The sequence below is a fragment of the Quercus lobata genome, chromosome 3 (assembly GCF_001633185.2).
Source record: "Quercus lobata isolate SW786 chromosome 3, ValleyOak3.0 Primary Assembly, whole genome shotgun sequence".
NCBI lineage: Eukaryota > Viridiplantae > Streptophyta > Magnoliopsida > Fagales > Fagaceae > Quercus > Quercus lobata.
In genome coordinates, this window is record NC_044906.1 from 2,670,434 (window position 1) to 2,680,883 (window position 10,450).

A 10,450-nucleotide genomic window follows, 5' to 3' on the forward strand; every position below is an offset into this window, starting at 1 on the left:
CACCAGGTATATATGAAGATTGGCGAATACTGTATGACTTTTTTCGTCCCTATTTTTTTCCTTGAACTGATTGACTTGGAGTATTCATAATGGTTGGATCAGCTTACAGCAGCTGAATTTAAAGTTGGGCTTGAGTTTGGGAGTTTGGACCTGTCCCAAACTCAATCCTGTTGTTTCTGGTAGACCGCCCTGTGCAATTGGTTTAGTTTATTTTTATGAGTGTCTGTTTGGCAAGATAATTTTTGCCAACTTATTTTACTATTCATGGGTTTCATTACACTATTTGGTACTATTTATGGATCTCATTATATTATTTCAGCTAATTTTTAGCTTTATCTATAGTACTTTTAGCAAAAAGTTTTCAATTTCAGCAAAATAAGTAGATTCCAAATAAACCTTTAGTACATTTTGTTTAAAAAATAAGCTCTGTAAAAGTAGATTTGTACGTTGAAAGGATGGGGTTATCAAAAATTTGTACATAATCTTATAGTGAAAATAATAAGTTCAAAAAGTTGCACCCAGAGGGCAACCCAATCTAGCATTAATGTGATGGACTTGAAAACTCTTTTGCTTCAGTGAGAATACTGAGTTTATAACCTAGCATTTGAATCACTCAAATGCCAGTTGAGTTTGGTTTCCACTTAAAGTTGCGTTGCGTTTAGGTTGCTGCGTTTTTGTTCTTTTTTTTGTTTTTGGTTTTCACGCGTTTTGGAGTAATGCGGTTACTGTTTAATAAACAGTAACTGCAAATGTTGACTTTTCACGGTGAACAGTGTATACGTGCACTGTTTACGGACCCATAAATTATATTTTTCAGTAACTTTTTCATTAAAAATGGGTCTCACGGTACTATTCACATATTTAAAAATTATTTTGCTACAATATTTTTATTTTTCAGTTTTCAATTTCAGCAAAATAAGTTCTATCCAAACAGACCCTTAATATAAGAACATTCATTAAATAAGGTTGCGTTTGGCATTGGTTTATAAATTCAGCTTTTTTTACTATTTAGTTTATTTTTGTCATTATTTAGCTTATTACTATTTAGTTTTTTTTTTTACTATTTATAGGTCTCATTGCTTTTTTTAGTACTATTAATGGGTCTTAATGTACTATTTCAGCTATTTTTTTTGCTTTATTTACAATACTTTCAGCAAAAAATTTTCAGTTTCAGCTAAATAATCTATTCCTAAACTGACGTAGTTAATTTCCCATGCAGAACATGGAGATAAATATTGTAACCCCATTAGCAAGCTTATCACAGGTTTATAACCTATTCTTGACCATTAGCTAGCATATGAAGCTATGATTGGAGATTGCAGCAGAAAACCATATCATCTCTTTCCTGACAGTATTGGGTGCGAACCCCTCGAATGAAAGAAAGCAGCAATTTAAAAAATAAGCCACTCTGAATGTCAACTAGGTCTTCAAATCTAGCTGGGAGGCCATTTTCAACGCTCATTCGGAAGGCAACTGGACTCCAAATCCATATCTGGACATTGAAATGAAAGCCCAATAGGATGTCAATTATTAATGTTACAAAAACATCTTATTATCAAGTATTGAGCATTGACCCTAGTTTTTCTCTAAATCGTTAAGCAAATTTTTTTATCTATTAAGTATTTTTCAGAAAACTTTATCTTTCGAAATAAATAGAGGGTGATTCTTATAGAAAGAGGTACTGTGTTTCTTACTTTGAGATGTGTCCGATCTTCTTATTCCTCTTATACGCTTTGTTTGTTTTAGCATTAATGTTTTCTGAAAAATGGTTCATTTTTCAAAGAGCATTTTCTAAAAAATTGTCTCATTTTTCAGTGTTTGATAACGACCTTGAAAATGAGCTTAAAAATGTTTTCTGGTGTTTGGTTTGCAATTTTTTTTTATATTTCTTGTATAATTCAAAACATGTGTATTATGTAAACCAACTAATGTAATCATTATAAATAAAAAACCAAGAATGAATTTGGTTTTCATACTAAAATTTTGACAATAGATACAATCAAAATTAATTAGTTGTCAAATTTTCATGATCTCTACCACTTATCTTGCTCATATATATATAGACAGTAACATACGTATGTATGTACGTACACACACATACACACACACATATATATAAAAATTTGACAGTGGAATACATTTTTAATAAGTATAAATAATAATAACTTTTAATTGTCTACTCTTTTGTTGGTATACTAATTATCGTTAACCACAAGTCTTCAATATTACTCTAAATTATGTATTTACATAATGTATTTGCATATTATATCATCACTGCATAGTATCTGCATAAAGTATCTGCTTACAAAAAAAGTATCTGCCAACAGATGCAATTCTCCTAAACAATTATTATTCATTATATAATAATATTATTAGTCCACAGTAAAGATTGTCTCATGTAAAAGTAATTTAGAGCAATATAGGCACTATGTTTAAAATTTCCATCTTTTACTTTATTCATTCCTTCTTCTTCTTCTTTTTTTATTTTTTTTATTTATTTTTTTTGCATTTTATGTACAAAAAAGAAGTAACTTCTGTCTGGAATCTATCAAACCAAAAATTTCTTAGAAAAAAAGAAAATCAAGTTTGAAATTCAAAGAAAATAATTAGGATTTTGGTAGAGAGGAATGAAATAATTACCACTGCAAATTTGTGCTCTTTTACAAGTCGGAGCTATTGACCGATTAGTGAAGGAAAAAAAATCTAATCAGAGAATTGTGTTATAGGGGGAAGAGAAATATAGAGAAAAGAGAGAAGAGAGATAATTAAAGAAAGATCTATGGGAAGAGAAGAGACCAGAGTTAGTGACGGTGAGGATGTGAGAAGAGAAAAGGCAAAGGGAAGAGAGAAAAAGTGAGAAAGCTTACCATGAGAGAGAGAAGGCACCAAAAAATTATATTTTCCACGGCTAGAGACGAAGATAATATTTATAAGAGATGCAACGCGTGAGAGAGAGATTGTTTTCCATTTTTTTTTTTTTTTTGGAAAATAACCTATAAAAAATAAGCCTTATTTTTATTAAGATTTTCCGTTAACTAAAGATAGTTTCCATTGAACAATTTTTTTTTGTGCTACCAAACACTGGAAAATATGGAAAACTATATTTACAAAAAGTTTTCCAGCTAAACAAACAGAACGATAATGTGCTTTCTACTCTCTAGATGTGTCATGTGGCAGCTTTCTAAGGCTAAATCTTGTTACTAAGTCACTATTACACACTTTTAAATATGATTTTGCAATTTTAATTGAAATCATATTCTCAAAATACAATTTCAAAAGAGCGAATGAAGTATGTACAACAACAAGCGTGTGATAATCATTACTTCTCTGAGTAATTTTTATTTTTGAAAAAAATTAATTGATTTCTTTTTCTTTTTCAATTTTAAATAATAAAAAAAATTTAAAAATATATATTCTCTCCCCACTTTCTTGTACATGGAAGACTAAGTAAATAAGTGATAAGTTTGATAAGTATATCTACAAAGTAGATAAATGATAAGTCTGATAAGCATTTTAAGAATTACTGTACTTTAGAATACCTAAGCATGTCCTAGTGATTTCTTCTAAATTGTTTTCTTATACTCATATTCTTCTATATATAGAGTAGCATTCTTTTGAAATAAAAACAAAATGAGCAAGAGCACTTTTCCTTCGGATAACATGCTGCCTTTTTTCCTTTTTTATCTCTCTTTTACACTCCTCAATAAGCTTCCACACCCATATATTTCTCCCTCTCCTCTTAACTTTCAACTTCAAGTCTCAATACTCACCCTCATCCCCAACCATTCAAAAGGTCACAAAGGCACAAAAATACCACACCAGGTCTTCACTGGAGCTTAGCGGTACACCTAGGCAGGCATACATACAGCCTCACCATACTCCATTCACCAACAACAAAGGGACAACACCATAACAAATCACCTTTAAGGCACCAACACAGCAGCTCAGGTATTACATTTCGACCTCAACACATCAACACATACACAAACACAAAGACAGCACCCAATCTCCTCTAAAGTCTAACCCAAAACTTTAAGATTGACAAAGCACCAAGCTGAATCCAAAACCAAATCAAAATCACAACACTTAATGCCCTCCAAGCCTAAAACTCAAGTTCTCTCACCACTCCACACCAACCTCATCAACTACAACAAACATATCCATAAAATCCCACTCACCCTTAACTTTATGTTGTTAGAGCACTAGCATCAATGAGCTAAATGCTAAATTTTTAGCATTTAGCACACTAAACACAAAAAATCACCTTCTTGAGATGTGTCAAATACCAAATAAATTTGACATTTGTTTTCACTTTATTACTCAATCAATTTATCTCCAATTATAGTATTTCATGTGTTTTATATAATATTTTGTATATTTTAAACTTTAATTATTTTATAAGGAAATAAAATAATAATAATGTGACTTAAAAAAATGTGCTAAGTTGTGACAGTGGATTATAAAGTGAAATACTTAAAATATGACGAAGAATGTTAAGAGCTTTATAGTTCAACTAGCACTTTTAGGCGTTTTTTAACAAAGACATCCAATTTTCAAATCCTTCTACTTCTATCAAATTATTATATTAACCAAAAAAAAAAAAAAAATTTCCCCAAACCTAATATACAACACCTAACCGAAGTTTTTCCCAAATAAATAAACTTACCAAAAACTATCACTAAAGCCCAAATAAAAAAATACGGAGATACTGAGTATAACAAAATACACACCATCTAAAGCCTAAACCCAAGCTAATAAGCTTACTACTCCCATATCCAAAAGAGTAATGCTACAAATACAAACTATTTTACAATATCTTTACAAAACGTTAATGTGACCAATCTCTTATTAGTTTTATCTAGGCCCACAATTAATATCACCTTTTCATTTACCAATAATCACTCATCACATCAGCAGTTTGTAAAATTTTTTGTAAAATAGATTGTATCTCTAGCTTTATTCTATCAAAAAAAAAAAAACTAGCCTAAATCCGCACAACAAAAATGGAAAAACCCTATTTTTTTACGAGTGCCCTTTTGATCATTTTTTTAGAGCAATACTTTTATATTTATTTTTGTAGGGACTTAATTTGTAACGACCCTAAATTGGTTTATTGGGTTCGAACGTTAAAGGTCCAAACAATAAATTTGTAGAGAGTGGGCTAAAAGGCTAGGCCTTGGTTATTGGACAGTAGTTAGTCATGGTGTTCATGATGATTATGCAGAGGTGAACTTAGCGTACTTGGCACGGCCTGAGTGGCTCCGGTCCTTGGACCTCGTCCGAGGAGCTTAATGTTCTTATTATTCCTTTTACGTTAGGGTTCAATAGCCCTGGAGACGATCTGCCTTTCTCTTTTTTGGCTGCTTCCTCTTCCTTTTATACTAGCTTTTCCCCTCTCTCAAACATCCACGTGTAGTTCCACTTTTTAGAGCTGATACTTGTCTTGTCAGCCCATACCCAAAGTGGTTAGGAGTAGTTGTAAAAGCTGAAGAGCATGGCCTTGTCAAGCGCAGAGTACTTAATTGCAGTATTGGCAGCCTTTCCCTTGAACCGCTCCTATACTGTACTCGCCATTTCTTCTGGGAGCACTCTGGGGGCTGCCTTTGATGGCGTGCCATTCTTTCCTTCTATGTTTTGGGATGTCGAGGACAGAATCGTCCTCGGCTACACCTCTAGGCCATTTGGACTTTCGTTGCACGTCCTCGGCAACGTCTCTCTTCGGCTCGGGCCTTGGGCCTTAATGTAAAGTGGGTCGGGACCACAAATTCTCTGGCCCCCACAATTTTAATATAAGAACTTAATTTTCTAATTTTACACAATTACTATTCAAAAACACTTACGTTAGATTATCAATTCTAAAAACTTATTTCAATAAAATATTCATTTTCCAATTTTTTTAATTACTTCCTTCAACCTTCTCTCTCTCTAGAACCCTCTCCCTCTCTCTAGAAAAAATTAATAAAATTCTCATTTTACATAACTATAATAACCGTGTATATTTACACGGTACTATAACTTTTCTATATTTACACATCTTTACATAATTTGACGTGGGTAATTTTTTGGAATTTGATGAAAATTAGTCCTTATGCTGTTATACATAGACTATATGTGTACTCTATGAATTTTTTATTCCAATTAAAATATATACAAGTCTTTAATATATATTTGTAAGTAAAAAAAGAAGTTACAGTTAAATTGCTCACATAGTGTAGCATTTACATAATCACTTTTAGGTTATGTTTGGTAACCGTTTTTATTTTCTATTCTCAAAAACTTGTTTTTAGGAATATAAAGAAAAAACAATTTTCTTGTATTTTTGAAATCAAAAACATGTTTGGTTAGTTGAAATTAAAAAGACAAATTTTTTAAGAAAAAAAATAGAAAATACTAAAATATGTTGTTACTAGGATTTGAAGTTTTGAACTCTAATGCTAACTCATTAAATGAGATAAATTCATTAAATTAAATGCGTGTTTTCATTGACTTTTGAAAATTAAAAACTGAAAATAGCCTTTTATATGTTTTCAATTTCCTTCACAAATTGAGTTCTGAGAACAGTTTTTGTTTTCTGTTCATTTTAGGTTACTAAACAAGTTTTTTAGTCTCAAAAATAGAAAATTGTTTTTGGAAACAGAAAATAAGAGAAAAAAACAGTTACCAAATATACCCTTAGATTTTTACAATATGGGTAAAATTATTTTGTTTGACTATATATATATATATATATAATGTAAAGCTCTCTTTGGCCATGTAATTGATGATATTAAAAAGCTAGCTACTAGTTTACGGTGATCTTGTTTTGTATATGTTAACTGTTAAGCGCAATAGTAACACCCTTACACATGCTCTAACCAGAAAAGCAAGAGTAATAAAATAAAAATAGCTTGGAAATTAGAATATAAATATATAAACTTGGAAATTGAGTCTCAAATTCTCTTCAATTGCCTAATAACATATGGTGTTCTAACATTGGAATTTTTTGTTTTGATTTTAAATTGCAAAATGCTGCTCGGGCAAGAATTGATCATCCTTCCACATCATGTTTTTTGTGAAGCAAATGACACGACAGATGAACTAGTAAAAAGGTAACCAAAGCATCAATTGCAGCTTCAGAGAATATAATGAATGTTCAAATTTTGTTTGTGTAAAATATGTGTGTGATGTTTTGCAATTAGGCACTCCTTGCGAGTGTAATGCTTGTAACATTGCTTCTTAGTTAATAAATAAATCTTTTTTTTAATTAAAAAAACCAAAAAAAAAAAAAAAGGAAAAGAAAAGAAAAGCAAGAGTAATTGATGATGTCAGGTGGGGTTGGAGGAGATTTGTAAATCCTATTGTAGTTCGAGACAATTTTATTTTGAATTGATCAATAAAAAGCATTTTGTTGGGATTCTAAAAATAATATATATATATATATATATAATATGTTGCATCCTGATTAATATTATTTTAATAATCAATGGTTCAAGAGCTCTACTAGGAGGACATGCTCTAAAAATGCTATGGCCTTACCGATAGTTATATAACTCAATGAGTTGGCAGGTAACCTCATGATATTTTTAAGATATATAGGTTCAAATTCTGTCCAGCTATCAAATATTCAGATTATCAAAAACAAAAGGGTAAATTCCACAAACCTATCCTGAGGTTTGGATTAATACCAGTAAAGTCCACAAAATTTAAAAAGTGACCATTTTAGTCCTTTTTGCCAAACGGTTTGTAACACCGTTACTTTTTTTTTTTTTCATTCTTCTTGTTCTTTCCTCTCTCCAGAATTACCTCTCTCTCTCTCTCTCTCTCTTCATCTGAGTCCATAACCTTTGACCAAACCGAGCAACCCAGCCACCCGACCCAGCTCACCACCACTTCAAATTAACCATCCTCCGCTCAAATTTGGCGACGATCAGCCCTCCTTTGCTCAATTCCGGTGACGATTTTTCTCAGATCTGTTTAGATTTGATGATTTTGGCTCAGATCCGAAGTATTTTCAAAAACCCACTTAGATCCGGCGATGTTTAAGCTTAGACCGGTAACGTTTCACTCTCCTCCGCTTAGATCTGGCGACGTCCGGCGACATTTCAATCTCCTCTGCTCAAATTCGGCGCCGTGGTGGTGGGTTTGCAATTTCTCTTCTCTCTTCCTCTTTGCGGTGGCGCTATAGTGGTGGGTTTTGTAGTCGGTCGGTTTTGGTTTGGATTGGTGATAAAGAATTTGGTTTTTTGTGGGTGTGTTGGATTTTTGTGGGTTTTGGTTTGTGTTTTTGGTTCTGGGTTTGTTTTGGGGTGGTCGGTATTACTTATGGGTTTGTGGGTTTTGTTGGTGGTCAGTGGTTCTGGGTTTGTGGGTTTTGTTGATGCCGTTGCTTTGTTGGTGGTTGATGGTTTTGTGGGTTTTGCTGGTGGTCGGTGGTTGGTGGTCACTGGCTTTTTGTGGGTTTGCTAGGTCGGGTTGTTGGCTTTGTGGGTTCTATTCTTCAATTTTTTTCTTCTTCTCTGAATTAGAGAAAGGGAAGAGAGAAGACTCAGGAGAGGGGTGAGAGAGAGGATAGAGGGTATCTAACGGTGTTACAAACCGTTTGGCAATAAGGACCAAAATGGTCACTTTTTAAATGTTGTGGACTTTAATGGTATTAGTCCAAACCTCAGGGTAAGTTTGTGAAATTTACCCAAAACAAAAATAAGTAAAAAAAGAAGAAGAAGCTATGGTCTCACAATTTGACTCAGCACATGTGGTCCACTACTAACTCCACGTTGAATGAAGTGCCTTGCCTTGTCTCTATAATCTATATTTCATTCTTTTTAGTGGAAATTATACTTTATCATCCTAAATTATACACTAGATTACACTTTGCACCATAAACTATTCAAATGCACACTTTACACCCTAAACTATGACCTTTGTTACACTTTGCACCCCAACATTAGTTTTATAGTTAAGTTAAATAGAAATTAATAGCATGTGATTTGCATGTGATTTTTGCTTAGGTGTGACACTGTATAAAGACCAAAACACCCTCTTCATAAACAATTTAAAAAAAAAAAAAACAAAAGCTTAATTCTTTTTACTTTTTCCAGCTCTCTCTCTCTCTGTCTCGTGAGTACAGGTATAGCCCTCTCTCTTTGGTACAGCTCTCTCTCTCTCCCCAAATTAAAAGCCTGTAACCCTAAATCCCCTAATCAAAAATATATTCGGCTCCACCAAATCAAAAAAGACAAAGTTAGTTTGATTTGGGGATTCAGGACCCATAAAAGATAAAAATCATTTTCTTTTATTCAAATTTCAAACTTGCTTAAAAAATTAAGAATGAAAAAGTGAGATATGGGTAAATCGGTGAATCCCTATTAAGCATATTCTTTCAATATTTTTTTGAAGAATCTGGGTGACATACTATCTGAGTAGGGGCTGTCATTTCCAATGAGGAAACCACTGTTTCTCAATTTGTTATGCATAGAGAAAAGTGGTAGAGGTTCTTCCTTCTTCTACTATACGCCTGACTTGAGTTCTTGCTTCTATAATACCCCTTACCTCATATCAGAACTAAACTTGTTTCTTTATTACTCTTTTCTTTTTCTTTTTTCTGGGCTTACACATTCTCTCCTTTCTTTCTGTCTTCTTCATAAATTTCATCTTCTCTCTCACTCATATCCACGTATCCAAGCATCCCAGCATGTATCTCACTGCTATTTTTTTGCGGTCTAACTTTTCTTTCCACCTTGAGGCAAATATAGAAACTACATGAATTGCATCAATTGCTTGATGAGCGAGAAAGGATTAAGATTGCAAAGCAGAGAGAGTATGATTAATAAAGAAAAAGACAACGTTAGTTTGATTTGGGGATTTAGGGTTACAGGGTTTTGTTTTTAATTGTTTATGAAGAGAGTGTTTTGGTCATTAAATAGTGTCACACCTAAGCAAAAATCACATACAAGTCACATGCTATTAATTTCTGTCTAACTTAACCATAAAACTAACGTTGGGGTGCAAAGTGTAACAAAGGTCATAGTTTAGGGTGCAAAGCGTGCATTCGAATAGTTTAGAATGCAAAATGTAATCTGGTGTATAGTTTAGGGTGGTAAAATGTAATTTCCCCTTATTTTTATCCGACACCACTTGCATTGATGGCTTATCATTATACCTCTTTGTTAAAAATCATATATTCGTTTGGATGTGTGTATCCCTCCATCTAACATACAAAAAATAATTATAAGAAAAAATCCTTTAAGGATGACTTATAAATGTTAAGTAATTTGTAATACGATATATATATATATATATATTGTGGGGCCAGAGAATTTGTGACCCCGGTCCACTTTATCTTAGGGCCCAAGGCCCGCGCCGAGGAGAGACATTACCGAGGACATGCAGCGAAAGTCCAAATGGCCTAGAAATGCAGCCGAGGACAATCTTGTCCTCAGCATCCCAAAACCCAGAAGGGAAGAACGGTACG